Here is a 16,159-nt window from a genome sequence, read left to right on the forward strand (position 1 = left end):
GACAAAACCCCCCAATTTTCTCTGTAAAATCAATAATCATACGCCGAAAACGAAGATTAATTTATGAAATATAATCACAAGCGAGCCAAGAATGCTTACCCTAATCTGTGTGGTGAAATTTCTCTCCAAAGTCACCCAAAATCGAGCTCCAAGTCTCAAGAGTGTGAATAAAACGACCAACCCTCAAAATTATAGGTTCTACCCAGCATTGTTCGCATCTGCGAAGAAAATAGCCGCAATATTTACGCTTCTGCGACCACAACTAACCAGCCGACCCCTCGCACCTGTGGAGCAATTTTTCGCTTCTACGACATCGCAAGTGCGAGCTCCTATTCGCTTCTGCGCAAGACCTCGCTTTTGCACCCATAACAATCGCTTCTGCGAAGTCGCAGATGCGACTCAAACTCCGCATCTGCGAAGACTCCAAGCCCAGTCTTCTCCCGCTTCTGCGATGAACCTCCCGCATCTGTGAAGTCGCTTCTACGATCAATAATCCGCAGATACAGCTACACCAGCACCAGAAATCTTCAGCAATACAACAAAAGGAAAAATGATCTGAACCTTGTCCGAAACTCATCCGAGCCACTCGAGACCCCATCCGAATATACCAACAAGTCCCATAACATAAAACAGACCTACTGACGAAGCTAATGTTTATAGGTTTTTCTGCTCGTACTCTGTCAAATTCTAGTGTAGTTTTTGATATCGTCCCACATAGATTAGAGAATTTAAGCTACAGACTTATAATATTTTGACTACTATTTGAGAGAATCAAATTGATGAAAGATGTGTTTGGAATTATAAATTAAGACAAATTTCTTCCAAAGGGTTTATATTTAAAAAGAGTTGGGAATCGTTGAATTCACTTAATATATCATTACAATAAAATCTCAGTTTTATACGTATTTCTCTAAAGAATAATTGCTTATTTCTAATACAATTATATTTTACACTAAGAAATAAATAAATAATTAACACTCTGTGAGGTTATGTTAATTAATTAATTTAAAACTAGTGACGATTAAACTGAAATATCTTGCCTGAATTGTGCTCAAGCGCAGTAAAAACTTCGTGAGAATATTTTTACTAGAAAATCAATCGTCATGCCTTCAACAAATTCTCCGTGATAATTAAAACTGAGGAAAGCAAGATTACAGATTTGAAATAATAATCTTATTAAAAATTACTCTCACTCTAATATTCTATTTATCAGTTATTATATATTAATGTTGTACCGTGAGAATTACAAAATTAATATAAGAATAACTTAGATATAAAATATGTAGATATGATAATAATGATTAAAAAATTATCATTCCAGCATAGTATGAAATGTAAATAGAGTTTCAAGCCAAGAATGTATTGAAAATGAGATAGTATTATAATTATATCAAGCTTCATCAACTATCCCAATAAAAAGAAATTACTCCATTATGAAGTAAGAAAAGCTAAAAAAATACTTTCAAAAGACTAAGAATATTTTTACCACAAAGAAAAAGACTAGAGAAAGAGACCAAGATTACTCTTTTATTTCTCTTTAGAAACTTTAGAAAACTAGATAGGAAATTGGATACAAAGTGGGATGCCTTTCTTCTACAAACATATGCTTATTTATAGGAGAATTCCTAGAGGCCTTGGTGAGAACTTGCAAGATAATAACAATATATCATATGGCCTTGATGAGAATTTGACATGGCAATTTGTCATGAAATTTTGGTGAGAATTTGCCATAACTTTGTATCTCTTGACTTTGTGTAGTCTTAGATGAAGTTGTCACAGATGAATCCTTCTTCCTTGAACTTTAGGTTCTTTGTTTTTCTCTTTTTTCATGTATTCTTTTTTCCTGCAAGAATTGTTAGAAAAGTGCGAGAATAGGATATAAATTGGTCATGTTTTATATTTAAAATATTATATTTTTATATTAAAATCTATGAATAATTTATATCCATCAAATATCCCCACACTTGAATTTTGGCTTGTCCTCGAGGAAAACAATTTTGAAAGAAAAGTATATTACTATTTTTTGTTTAAAATTATGGCTACTCTTGTAAAATAAAAATTTAATCAAATAAAATCTATCATGCTTTCAAACTTTATAAATTTTCTATATTCATCAAATCTTTACCTTGTTTTTACTTTTATTTCTATTCAACAAAAGTTGTATCTTCTTTCTTTTTGGGACTTCTCTGAAATTGATAACTTTATGATCATTTGCATTGAGTATTCTTCATCTTTTGTCCATAGGCTTGCCCTTTATGTCTATCTCCACCAATATAGACTAAACACTGATTTCTAAAATCTTTTAGGACTTTTTCTGGCTTGTAATGTTGGCTTCAGGCTGGTAGGTTAAAGGCTATATTTGTAATGACTTGCCTTTTTCAGTTTTGGAGCAGAATATTTCTATAATCTGACTTTCCAAATATTTGCTATTGATATTTTTGGTTGTACTTATAATGCTTGTGCATAAGATCAATCTCGTTTTTTTTCTTTAATTCTGATTCTTTTTCAAAATGAGCTCCAAACTTATTTTCTGAAAAAGGGCTTTTCAAATCATAAGCATGATTGTGGTGTTTAAATTTGTGTATATTTAGGTATCAAAAGAAAAAATTAGGTCTTCAAGCTTGTTTTTTTTAATACTTAAACATTTCAGAATAATGCCAAACTTTACGTACAAGTCATACTTTACAATACGAACCTATTTCAAGGCTCGGAATTCCAAACGAACAACCATAACACCAAAGTCCCCTTCAAGTCAAACTTCAAAAATTTAAAGATCTTCAAAATGCTAACTTTCCTCACTAAGCGCCGAATCGCTCCCGGGCCACCCGATACTCAACCCGAACATACGCCCATGTACGAAATCATCATACGAACCTATTGGAACCTTCAAACCCCGATTCCGAGGTTCTTTACTCAAAAATTAAACCTTGGTCAACTCTTCCAACTTAATACTTCTGAATTGAGAATTTTTTATCCGAATCAACTTCGAACTTCACGAAATTTAATTTCGACCACACGTACAAGTCATAAAACATGAAGTGAAATTACTCAAGACCTCAAGCCGTTGAACAACGCGCTAGAACTCAAAACAATCGGTCGGGTCATTACAGTCTGATAAATTAAACTAGCAGCGATCAAACAAAGCACAGATAAATCAAAGCAATCGGAAGCCAACAAACAAGCTGCAAAGCGGAAATGGGAATATTAGACTGGAGTTTTGTCCTCTCTTTGACCAAGTACAAAGTGATGGACCAACTCTAAAATTCCAATAATGTAGTATCTTGGTCTAGCTTCAATTTCTAAAGCAAACCAACGCAACAAACTCATCTAACTTATTCTTACATATGTACACAGTGGGCATAAAGGACAAGACCAAGCAAACCATAGAAATGGTTCATAAGCAGTAACTTGGCAAAAAGTTGAGACACAACAAAAACTTCCCCCAACTTAGACATTTCATCCTACGGATGAAAATGTTCTCTCTTCCATCATTTATTTATTCTTTTCCTTCTCCAACCCCATCTCGTGGTTGCTTTCCCTTTTACTCCAAATTTAGTTCCATGTTATGAGATACACCAGTAGTAAAATCATTCACATCTGAAAAAATAACTGGTAGTGATGAAAGAGTTGGTAAATATGGTAGTACAATTTGTGAGAAATCAATGAAGTCATCATCAAGTAAGAAATTGGGGAAAGAACTGGTAGATGGGTCATCAAAAGTAGGTGATAAAACATCCATTGATGGATTAGTGTAACCCCAATTTGTAGTCATATCACCTGTAAAATTGGTTGGCAATTCCATTTGTTCTTTTTTATTGAACTTTTCCAGCCACTGTTTTTTCATTTCATCAATTCCCACCATCAATTTTTCTTCTAAATTTGTTTTTATTTTCTCAAATTGTAACATCATTGTTGCTGCCACCTTTGTTTCCATTTCAGCAACTCCCAACAATATTTTTTTTTCATAGCTTGCAAAATCATCTCATAACTTTTTATATTTCTTGGCGTCTCGCCACATTTTTCCATAATTTCTTACTTATGAATTTTTTGGATTCAACAGTAGACTCTAAACTTGGAACAATACCAGCTTTTTTGATCAACAAAGTAATTGTTGAAGGGAACCACCACTTTTGAACAGTAGATTCATGACGACACCTTTTAATATTAGTATTGGTCAGCTTACCAAAATCAATAGGTTGTCTATAATAAAGAGCAAAGAGTAGAGAGAGTCTGAGTGTAACGACCCGACCGTTCATTTTGATCGCTAGCGTATCGTTCGGCAGTATGAGGCCTTGAGTAGCTTTATTTCAGATATTATGACTTGTATGTGTGGTGGGAATCGAATTTTGGGAAGCTTGGGATTGATTTGGAAAGAAAATTCTAATTTCGGAAGTTTTAAGTAGGAAGAATTGACTAAGGTGTGAAATTTGAGTAAACGACCTCGAAATCGGGATTTGAAGGTTCCAATAGATTTGTACGATGATTTCGGACTTGGGCGTATGTTCGGGTTGAGTATCAGATCACCCGGGAGCATTTCAATGCTTATTATGGAAGGTTGGCATTTTAAAGGTCTAAGAATTTCATAAGTTTAGTTTGAAGTGGATTTTGATGTTATCAATGTCCGTTTGGGGTTTTGAGCCTTAGAATAGCTGCGTTATATTAATTATGACTTGTGTGCAAAATTTGAGGTCAATCGAACTTGATTTGATAGGTTTCGGTGTCGAATGTAGAAGTTTGAAGTTCTAAAGTTCATTAAACTTGAATTGGGGTGCGATTCGTGATTTTAGCGTTGTTTGATATGATTTGAAGGCTTGACTAAGTTAGTATTGTATTTTGGGACGCGTTAGTATATTTGGTTAAGGTCTCGAGGGACTTGGGTGAATTCCGGATGGTTTACGGATTTTGTTTTGACTTAAGAAAGGCTGAAGACGGGCAACAGCTAGTGTGATCGCTTCTGCGATGTCTTGGTTGTAGAAGCGATATCGCAAAAGCGAGGTCGAGCCCGCAGAAGCGGCTTGAAGGGAGCTGGGAAGAGGCTACAGGTGCGAAGGAATTCCCACACCTGGGTGACCGCAGAAGCGGCCCAGTGGTGTCACGACCCGGAATTCTCACCGCCGGGACCGTGATGGCGCCTAACATTCCACTTGCTAGGCAAGCCGGCGTTAGAGAATTATTAAGCCAATCCTTATACAATTCAGTAAATAACAAAAAGGAAGCTAAAATAAAATACAGCGAGTGCGGAGTAATATAAAAACTTCATTAATTACTTCCACCCGGATCTGGAGTCATAATTCACGAACTTCTAGAATTTACTACAAGTAAAAGTCTGAAAGAAATACAACTGTTTGAATGAAAGAAACAGTAAATAAAAAAAACTGAAAAGAAAGACGGGGACTTCAAAGTCTACGAACGCCAACAGATCTACCTTGAGTCTTCGATGAACTAGTCCGAGCTGCTACACCTCTCGATCAGCTGGGACCAATACCAAATCTGCACAGGAAGTGCAGAGTGCAGTATCAGTACAACCGGCCCCATGTACTGGTAAGTGTCAAGCCTAACCTCGACGAAGTAGTAACGAGACTATGACAAGACACCCTCATAACAAACATGTGTAATTTAACAGTATATGTACAAATAACAGCTAAACATGTACTATTGGGAGGGGGAACATGTTGAGGGGAATGCGAGATAGAGAACTACAGCAGAATGGTAACTTGAAGAGTCAATATACTATGAACCAATAAGAACAAGAAAACACAGTAAAGGAAAAATGCACAGCATCATCCTTCGTGCTTTTACTCTCAACCTCACCATAAAATCAATAGAAACGGCACGACATCACCCTTTATGCATTAACTCTCATAACATGGCACGGCATCACTTTTCGTACATTAACACTCACAATATGGCACGACATCACCCTTCGTGCATTAACACTCACAATATGGCACGGCATTACCCTTCGTGCATTAACACTCTCCCTTACTATAATGCAATGAACAAATAACAACAGGGAGATAGAATGATAAGTACAAGCCTTACTTCAATATTTGGTTCCACAATATCAACCTCAACTTCGAAATTAATACTCAATTATCACCAGAAGATCCATAAACATGATAAGAATGATCAATTTAACGGCACTAGTCTAAACACGGATAGCATGAACAAAGAAAGCTATAAATGCAAGAAACCAAGCCCCGCCTGCATGCTTTAACCCGATTACAACACATAAGTACTCGTCACCTCACATATACATTGTTCCCCAACATTTAAACATGTAGAAAATAGACAAACAAGTCTTATTCTCTCAAGTTAAGGCTAACCACGATACTTACCTCGCTCCAAAGGCCACTCAATGCTCAATTACCGCTTTTACTCTAGAATCCACCTCCAAACCACTCGTATCTATCCACAAACGACTCAATAATATCAAATATTGCTAAAGAAATTAATTACAATGCATAAATTTAGATTTCCCAAACTTTCCCACATAAAGTCAAAAATCGACCCCGGGTCCGCTTGGTCAAAACCCGAGGTTCGGATCAAAATCCATTCATCTATTCACCCCCGAGCCTGATTATGTAATTAGTTTTGGAATCCGACCCAAATTGAGGTCTAAATTCCCAATTTGCAAAACCCCCCAATCCTTCTTTAATCCCTATTTTTCTACCATGAAACAACAAAGATTAGGGCTAGGAAATTTAATGGGTGATGTTAGAAATGGAAGAAAATGAGTTAAAGAGTACAAACCTATGAATTGGTGTTGAGTTTTCCCTTCAAAATCACTCCTAGGTCGAGCTCTAATGGAGAGTTTATGAAAAATGGGTAAAATCCCATTTTTGAAATGATTTAAGGTCTGGGCATCAGGCCTTCTTCGCGTTCGCAAAGGGCCTGCCGCGTTCGCGATGTGTAGCACCCTAAATGGCTTTCACGTTCTCGAGTCCTCCTTCGCGTTCGCGAAGGCTGATCCCCCTGGACTTCGCGTTCGCGAGCCAGTGATCGCATTCACATAGGAGAACGAGTGTCCCTCCCCCAGGTCCCTCAAGCTTCGCGTTCACGAGAAGCTGGCCGCGTTCGCAAAGGGTAAGCCCTCCCCATTGCTTCGCGTTTGCGACCTAGATACCGCGTTCGCGTAGAAGAAATTCATCCTGCCCCATTTGACCCTTCGCGTTTGCGAGAGTACCTTCGCGAACGCGAAGAAGAAAACACCAGACAACAACTGAAGCCAAAGAAAACCAGATTTTCCTAAGTTCAAAATACCCGTAGCCTATCCGAAACTCGCCCGAGCCCTCGGGGCTCCAAACCAATTATGAACACAAGTCCAAAAACCTCACATGAACTCGCTCGTGCGATCAAAACACCAAAATAACGCATAGAACCATGAATCAGACACCAAATCAAAGCAAATTTTCAAGAAAGGTTTAAAACATCTATTTTCACAACCGAACGTCCGAATAACGTCAAATCAACTCTGTTTCTCACCAAATTCGACAGACAAGTCATAAATATTATAGCGGACCTGTACCGGGCTCCGGAACCAAAAGACGGACCTGGTATCAATAAATCCAAATATCAGTCTATTCTTAAATATCATAAATCTTTCAAACTTTCAATATTCAACAAAAACCAATAACTCGGGCTAGGGACCTCCGAATTCGATTTCGGGCATACGGCCAGGTCTCAAATTATGATACGGACCCACCAGGACTGTCAAAATATGGATTCGGGTACGTCTTCTCAAAACGTTGACCGAGGTCAACTTAAATGAATTTCTAAGGCAAAATTCTTATTTTTATCAGTTTTTAACATATAAGCCTTCCAGAAGAACACCCGGACTGTGCACGCAAATTGAGGAAGGCTAAAATAAGGTTTTTGAGACCTCAAACACAGAATTAGGTTCTAAAATATAAGATGACCTATTGGGGGCTGGATTGGCCTTATACGGTACTAGGCGACTGATTGTCGGTCAATGTGTATTTATATACAGGCTGACTCAGACTCCCAAGTAGCTGCCTCAACGGGCTGACCTCTCCACTGCACTCGAACTGAAGGATAACTCTTAGACCTCAGCTGTCAAACCTGCCGGGCTAGAATAGCCATCGGCTCCTCCTCATAAGTCAAATTCTTGTCCAACTGGACAGAGCTGAAATCTAACACGTGGGACGGATCGCCGTGATACTTTCGAAGCATGGATACGTGGAACACCGGATGAACTGCTGATAACCCCGAAGCAATACTCTCTCCCCGACCATGAATGCAACATCACGAACTCTGCGGTCGGCATAACTCTTCTGCCTGGACTGGGCTGTGCGAAGTCGATCCTGAATAATCTTGACCTTATCCAAGGCATCCTGTACTAGGTCTGTACCCAATAACCGAGCCTCCCCCGGTTCGAACCACCCAACTGGCGACCGACACTTCCTACCGTATAATGCCTCATAGGGAGCTATCTGAATGCTCGACTAGTAGCTGTTGTTGTAGGCGAACTCTGCAAGGGGAAAGAACTGATCCCACGATCCTCCGAAGTCTATAACACATGCGCGGAGCATATCCTCCAAGATCTGAATAGTGCACTCGGACTGTCCATTTGTCTGAGGATGAAACTCTGTGCTTAACTCAACCCGCGTGCCCAACTCACGCTGTACTGCCCTCCAGAAGTGCAAGGTGAACTGCGTACCTCGATCAAAAATGATAGACAAGGGCACACCGTGAAGACGGACGATCTCGCAGATGTAAATCTCTGCCAGCCGCTCCGAAGAATAGGTAACTGCCACAGGAATAAAATGCGCCGACTTAGTCGGCCTGTCCACAATGACCCAAACGGCATCGAACTTCCTCTGAGTCCGTGGGAGTCCAACAACGAAGTCCATAGTGATACGCTCCCACTTCCACTCAGGAATCTCTATCTGCTGAAGCAAACCACCGGGTCTCTGATGCTCATACTTTACTTCATGACAATTTAGACACCGAGCTATATAAGAAACTATATCCTTCTTCATCCTCCTCCAACAATAATGCTGCCGTAAGTACTAATACATCTTTGCGGCGCCCAGATGAATAGAATACCGGGAACTGTGGGCCTCCTCAAGAATCAACTCATGAAGTCCATCCACATTAGGCACACAAACACGACCCTGCATCCTCAAAACTCTGTCATCTCTGATAGTAACCTGCTTGGCACCACTGTGCCACACTGTGTCCCTAAGGACTAACAAATGAGGGTCGTCATACTGCCGATCTCTGATACGCTCAAACAAGGAAGACCGAGCGACTGTACAAGCTAGAACACGGCTGGGCTCTGAAATATCCAACCTCACAAACTGGTAGGCCAAAGTCTGAACATCTGATGCAAGCGGCCTCTCACCGACTGGAATGAGCGCAAGGCTGCCCATACTCGCTGCCTTTCTACTCAATGCGTCGGCTACCACATTGGCCTTCCCGGGATGATACAAGATGGTGATATCATAGTCTTTCAATAGCTCCAACCACCTCCTCTGCCTCAAATTGAGATCCTTTTGCTTGAACAAATACTGAAGGCTCCAATGATCCGTGAAGACCTCACACGACACGCCGTAAAGATAGTGCCTCCAAATCTTCAGCGTATGAACAATGGTTGCCAACTCTAAGTCATGGACAGGGTAATTCTTCTCATGAATCTTCAACTGCCGCGACACATATGCAATCACCCTGCCCTCCTGCATCAATACCGCACTAAGACCAACACGGGACGTATCACAATATACTGTATAAGATCCTGAACCTGTGGGCAACACCAACACCGGCGCTGTAGTCAAAGCAGTCTTGAGCTTCTGAAATCTCGCCTCACACTCGTTTGACCATCTGAACGTGGACCCTTCTGGGTCAACGGGGCTACTATAGATGAAAACCCTTCCATAAATCGACGGTAATAGCCCGCCAAACCCAAGAAACTCCTGATCTCCATAGCTGAAGTGGGTCTAGGCCAGTTCTGAACTACCTCAATATTCTTAGGATCTACCTGAATGCCCTCTGCTGACACAACGTGCCCCAAGAAAGCGACTGAATCCAGGCAAAACTCGCACTTGGAAAATTTAGCATATAACTGGTTCGCTCTCAGAGTCTGAAGTACAATCCTAAGATGCTGCTCATGCTCCTCTCGACTGCGGGAGTAGATCAAGATATCGTCAATAAACACGATGACAAAGGAGTCCAAATAAGGCTTGAACACTTGGTTCATCAAATCCATGAATGCTGCTGGGGCATTTGTCAACCCAAAGGACATCATCGAAAACTCATAATGCCCGTACCGAGTCCGAAAAGCTTTCTTAGGGACATCAGATGCCCTAATCCTCAACTGATGATAGCCAGATCTCAAATCAATCTTCGAAAATACATTGGCACCCTGAAGTTGATCAAATAAGTCATCAATCCTCGACAATGGATACTTGTTCTTGATGGTGACTTTGTTCAACTGTCGATAATCTATGCACATCCTCATCAATCCATTCTTCTTCTTCATAAACAACCCAGGTACACCCTAGGGCGAGACACTAGGTCTAATGAAGCCCTTATCAAGCAAATCTTGTAACTGTTCCTTCAATTCTTTCAACTCTGGCGGGGCCATACGGTATGGCAGAATAGAGATGGGCCGAGTGCCCGAAGCCAAATCAATGCAGAAATCAATATCCTTATTGGGTGGCATCCCCGACAAGTCTGCAGGAAACACTTCTGGAAACTCACGAACAACTGGTACTGAATCCATGGAGGGAACCTCTGCACTAGAATTGCGAACATAATCCAAATAAGCTAGACATCCCTTCTCGGCCATACGTTGAGCCTTCACATAAGAAATAACCCTGCTGGTAGAATGGCCAGAAGTCCTTCTCCACTCTAATCGAGGCAACCCCGACAAGGATAAGGTCACCATCTTGGCATGACAATCCAATATAGCATGATAAGGTGACAGTCAATCCATACCCAAGATAACATCAAAATCGACTATATCGAGAAGTAGAAGATCTACACTAGTCTCAAGACTCCCAATGGTGAGCACATGCAAACAATAAACACGATCTACAACAATAGTATCTCCCACAGGTGTGGACACATACACAGGAGCACTCAAAGAATCACGAGGCACAACCAAATATGAAGCAAAATAGGATGACACGTAGGAATAAGTAGAACCCGGATCAAATAGCACTGAAGCATCTCTAATGCAAACTGAAACACTACCTGTGATAACAGCGTCAGATGACTCAGCCTCAGGCCTAGCTGGAAAAGCATAACATTGGGGCTGGGCCCCACCACTCTGAACTACATCTCTAGGACGGGCCCTAGCTAGCTGGCCTCAACCTCTAGCGGTCTGACCTCCACCTATAATGGCCTGACCTCCACCTCTAGCTGCATGACCCCTACCTCTAGCTGGCTGAGCGGGAGGTGAAGCATCCGGTGCCGGGACCATGGCACAAGAACCCTGATGCTGTGAGTTGCCCGATGCCCGAGGGAAAAATCTAGCAATATGCCTCGAATCACCACAAGTACAACAAAACCTCGGCTGTTGTGCCTGTTGACCCTGAAACTGACCCTGTCAACCTGAGTAACCACCCTGAAAACTCTGGAGCGGAGGTGCACTAATAGGAGCTGGTGGTGCACTGTAGGCTAGCTGGTCGGAATAAGACATATGAGGGCCACGTCCACCTGAAGCACTGTGGGATGCCTGGAGTGCTGAATTAAATGGCCTGGGAGGATGGCCTCTACCAAAAGTACTCCTGCCTCCAGATGAGGCACCGCTGAACCCCCCGGAATGACGTGTTCTCTTGTCAGACCCCTGACCTCCCTGAGCGAGAACTATCTCGACTCGCCTAGCGATATTGGCAGCCGCCTAAAAAGAAATCTCACTCCCAGTCTCCTTAGCCATCTGAAATCTGATAGGCTGAGCAAGTCCGTCAATAAAACTCCTCATTCTCTCTCTCTCTCTCGGTAGGAAGCAGAAGAAGAGCATGACGGGCCAAATCCACAAAACGGGTCTCATACTGGGTAACAGTCATACTGCCCTGCTGGAGATGCTCGAACTGACGACGATGCTCCTCTCTCAATGTGATAGGGAGAAACTTCTCTAGAAAGAGTTGAGAGAATTGGTGCCAAGTTAGAGCAGGCGATCCAGCTGGTCTGGTCAACAAATAATCTCTCCACCATTTCTTGGCGGAACCAGTCATCTAAAATGCAACAAAATCGACCCCATTGATCTCCACTATACCCATGTTCCGTAGCACCTCATGACAACTATCAAGATACTCCTGGGGATCCTCTGAAGAAGCACCATTGAAGTGAACTGGAAAGAGCTTGGTAAACCTGTCCAATATCCATAAAGCCTCAGAAGACATAGCCGACCCATCGCCGGCCTTTGCCGCAACAACCGGCTGAACTATCCCAACTGGCGGGGCTACTGGAGTCTGATACTGGGGAGCCATCTGCTCCGGAGTGTGAGTAGCGGGAGTCTGTGCTCCTCCTCCAACCCGAGAGATGGCTGGTGCCATATGAAAGGTACCGTCTTGGGCCACACTCTCCATAAGGCCCACCAAATGGACCAAAGCATCCTGAAGCACTAGGGTAGCGATGAACCCCTCTGGAACCTGAGCTGGCTCGGCAGGAATAGTCTGAGCTGGAACCTCGCCGTCAAACTCTACCTGAGGCTCCACTGCTGGGGCTGCTGCTCGAGCTCTGGGCTGAGCCCTGTCCCTTCGTCGGCCTCTGGCATGGCCTCGGCCTTGACCTATGCCCCTCGTAGGAGCGGCCACTGGAGGCTCTGGTTGCTGCTCAACTGAAGATGTGGTGCGTGTTCTCGCCATCTGCGGAAGGACAAGAATAGAAGAGTTCAATCAGTAATGATAGAATAAAATCGCACGACAGAGAATAATAGAAGTGAAATGATTCCTAAACTTCATAGCCTCTGGAAGATAAGCACAGACGTCTCCGTACCGATCCTCCAGACTCTACTAAGCCTGCTCGTGAATTGTGAGGCCTAGCCAACCTAATGCTCTGATACCAACTTGTCACGATCCGTAACTCCCACCGTCGGGACCGTGATGGCACCTAACATTTCACTTGCTAGGCAAACCGACGTTAGAGAATTATTAAGCCAATCCTTATCAATTCAGTAAATAACAGTAAGGAAGCTAAAATGAAATACAGTTAGTGCGTAATAATATAAAAACTTCATTAATTACTACCACCCGGATCTGGAGTCATAATTCACGAACTTCTAGGATTTGCTACAAGTAAAAGTTTAAAAGAAATACAACTGTTTGAACGAAAAAACAGTAAATAAAAAAAACTGAAAAGATAGACGGGGACTTCAAGGTCTGTGAATACCAACAGATCTACCTTGAGTCTCTGATGAACCAGTCCGAGCTGCTACGCCTCTCGATCAGCTGGGACTAATACAAAATCTGCACAGGAAGTACAGAGTGCAGTATCAGTACAACCGGCCCCATGTACTGGTAAGTGTCGAGCCTAACCTCGACGAAGTAGTGCCGAGGCTATGACAAGACACCTACATAACAAACCTGTGCAATTTAACAGTATATGTACAAATAACAGCTAAACATGTACTATTGGGAGGGGGAACATGCTGAGGGGAATACGAGATAGAGAACTACAGCAGAATGGTAACTTGAACAACCAATATATTATGAACCAATAAGAACAAGTAAACACAATAAAGGAAAAATGCACGGCATCACCCTTCGTGCTTTTACTCTCAACCTCACTATAAAATCAATAGAAAGGATACGAAATCACCCTTCGTGCATTAACTCTCATAACATGGCACGACATCATCCTTCGTGCATTAACACTCACAATCTGACACGACATCACTCTTCGTGCATTAACACTCACAATATGGCACGACATCACCCTTCGTGCATTAAAACTCTCCATTACCATAATGCAATGAACAAATAACAACAGGGAGATAGAATAACAAGTATAAGCCTTACTTCAACATTTGGTTCCACAATATCAACCTCAACTTCGGAATCAATACTCAATTATCATTAAAAGATCCGTAAACATGATAAGATCGATAAATTTAACGGTACTAGTCTAAACACGGATAACATGAACAAAGAAAGCTATAATTACAAGAAACCAAGCCCCGCCCGCATGCTTTAACCTGACTACAACGCATAAGTACTCGTCACCTCACATATACATTGTTCCCCAACATTTAAACATTTAGCAAATAGACAAACAAGTCCTATTCCTTCAAGTCAAGGTTAACCATGACACTTACCTCGCTCCAAAGGCCACTCAATGCTCAATTACCGCTTTTCCTTTAGAATCCACCTCCAAACCACTCGTATCTATCCATAAATGACTCAATAATATCAAATATTGCTAAAGAAATCAATTACAATGCATAAATTTAGATTCCCCAAACTTTCCCCCAAAAGTCAAAAATTGACCTCGGGCCCGCTTGGTCAAAACCTGAGGTTCGAACTAAAATCCATTCACCCATTTACCCCTGAGCCTGATTATGTAATTAGTTTCAAAATCCGACCCCAAATTGAGGTCTAAATCCCCAATTTGCAAAAAAACCCCAATCCTTCTTAAATCCCTAGTTTTATACCATGAAAGAACAAAGATTAAGGCTAGAAAATTTAATGGGTGATGTTAGAAATGGAAGAAAATGAGTTAAAGAGTATAAACCTATGAATTGGTGTTGAGTTTTCCCTTCAAAATCGCACCTAGGCCGAGCTCTAATGGAGAGTTTATGAAAAATGTGTAAAATCCTGTTTTTGAAATGTTTTAAGGTCTGGGCGCCAAGCCTTCTTCGCGTTCGCGACGGGCCTGCCGCGTTCGCGATGTGCAACACCCTAAATGGCTTTCGCGTTCGCGAGTCCTCCTTCGCGTTCACCCTAAATGGCTTTCGCGTTCGCGAGTCCTCCTTCGCGTTCGCGAAGGCTGCTCCCCCCCGGCCTTCGCGTTCGCGAGCCAGTGATCGCGTTCATGTAGGAGAACGAGTGTCCCCTCCCCCAGGTCCCTCAAGCTTCGTGTTCGCGAAGGGTAAGCTCTACCATTGCTTCGCGTTAGCGACCTAGCTACCGCATTCATGTAGAAGAAATTCACCCTGCCCCGTTTGACCCTTCGCGTTCGCGAGAGTACCTTCGCAAACGCGAAGAAGAAAACACCAGATAACAGCTGAAGCCAAAGAAAACCATATTTTCCTAAGTTCAAAACACTCGTAGCCTATCCGTAACTCACCCGAGCCCTCGGGGATCCAAACCAATTATGCACACAAGTCCAAAAACCTCACATGAACTCGCTCGTGCGATCAAAACACAAAAATAACGCCTAGAACCACGAATCGAACACCAAATCAAAAGAAATTTTCAAGAAAGTTTTAAAACTTCTATTTTCACAATCGAATGTCCAAATCACGTCAAATCAACTCAGTTTCTCACCAAATTCGACAGACAAGTCATAAATATTATAGTGGACCTGTACCGGGCTCCAGAACCAAAATACGGACCTGGTATCAATAAATCCAAACATTAGTCGATTCTTAAATATCATAAATCTTTCAAACTTTCAATTTTCAACAAAAATCAATAACTCGGGTTAGGGACCTCCAAATTCGATTCTGGGCATACGCTCAGGTCCCAAATTACGATACGGACCCACCGGGACCGTCAAAGTACAGATCCAGGTCTGTTTGCTTAAAACGTTGACCGAAGTCAACTTAAATAAATTTCTAAGGCAAAATTCTTATTTTTATCAGTTTTTAACATATAAGCCTTCCGGAAGAACACCCGGACTGTGCGCGCAAGTTGAGGAAGATTAAAATGAGATTTTTGAGATCTCAAAATACAGAATTAGATTCTAAAATATAAGATGACCTATCAGGTCATCACAAGTGGTCGCAGAAGCGGAAAGGAGTGAGGCGGGTTGGAGGCGGATGTGCGAGGCTTGTGCCACACCTGCGAGACCGCAGAAGCGGATTATTGGTCGCAGGTGCGACTCCGTAGAAGCGGAGTCTAGTCCGCGGATGCGAAGGCATGAGGGCTGAAAGGGGACCGCAAAAGCGGTATTTGTGGTCGCACCTACGGAATCGCAGAAGCGGTCAAGTGGCTGCAGGTACGAGAGGTCACTGGACAATGTGTTCTTTTAA

Source organism: Nicotiana tabacum, chromosome 23, assembly GCF_000715075.1.
Source record: "Nicotiana tabacum cultivar K326 chromosome 23, ASM71507v2, whole genome shotgun sequence".
NCBI lineage: Eukaryota > Viridiplantae > Streptophyta > Magnoliopsida > Solanales > Solanaceae > Nicotiana > Nicotiana tabacum.